At 37.8% G+C, this 900-nt stretch overlaps 1 long non-coding RNA gene across 1 annotated transcript; it reads left to right on the top strand.

Annotated features, from left to right (window-relative positions):
- The first annotated feature begins 167 nt into the window (after nucleotides 1-167).
- On the top strand, nucleotides 168-412 carry LOC107579594 (uncharacterized). The gene is made up of 2 exons (XR_001608499.1): nucleotides 168-246; nucleotides 360-412. It is a non-coding gene; the product is annotated as an uncharacterized lncRNA (long non-coding RNA).
- Nucleotides 413-900: the final 488 nt, after the last annotated feature.

The following is a 900-nucleotide window of genomic DNA, read 5'->3' as shown; positions in this document are numbered from 1 at the left end:
CTGGACATCACTCAACTCTGCCACACATCTGCAGGTATGGGGATATTAATATTGATTTACTCTTAATATACAGAGCTGATGTTTCCAGTTTGTTGTAGATCAGACAGATTCAGTCGCTCTGTCTCATTCTGTCTATTACAGATCAGGGCCTACCTTTACTGTACATTGTGCTGATCGCGGCTGGATCTCTGTTGATTGTAGCTGCAGTCGTGATCTGCTGCATCTGCAAGAAACGTAGAAAAACAGGTCAGTGGAGCAAGCAATTAATATGTACGAATATTTATCATTTAAAGACTGTTAATTTCCATTAATAATGAAACTTTAGCATTTTAACGCTTTTGTGATTATTGTTAATGCAGTCGAGACACAGGAGGAAGACAGAACTGATTCAGCATTGTGTAAACCAACAACACGAAACACAGTAAGTAGTTGAAAGATGTTGGTGCAGTCAGTTTGCAAGATCAGAGGGTCAGTGTGCCCAGACAGCGCACGCACATCTGTAAGATGTCTGTTAAAGATCTATTAAAGATCGCTTCATCTGGAAAGCATCTGCTGTGTACAAACATCTGATAGATGTCTGTAAGATGTCAGTTTTACATTCATTCTAAATCATCAACATTCTAAATATTTTTGACATTTGTCCTATAGACGTATTGCAGATGAGCAAACACTCTAAAAAATACGTCTAGCAGATGTAAATTAAAGCAATAAGCCCCGTGAAGCCGTGGTTTACAGTGAATTTATAACAGCTAAGGGGCGTTGTTGGGCACGACGTGAAGCAGAGTTTTATAAAACGGTTATTCCATATATGTAGTAAGGTTTTACAATATAAAACAAAGCAAAGGAAGTGTAATTATATTAATAAAAACAGTATTCTTCCACCAAACAACGTAGTTCCTC

This window comes from Sinocyclocheilus grahami, unplaced genomic scaffold, assembly GCF_001515645.1.
Source record: "Sinocyclocheilus grahami isolate Dianchi unplaced genomic scaffold, SAMN03320097.WGS_v1.1 scaffold18461.1, whole genome shotgun sequence".
NCBI lineage: Eukaryota > Metazoa > Chordata > Actinopteri > Cypriniformes > Cyprinidae > Sinocyclocheilus > Sinocyclocheilus grahami.
The sequence above is the reverse complement of the archived record's forward strand: the minus strand, read 5'-3'. Positions and strand labels throughout refer to the sequence as shown.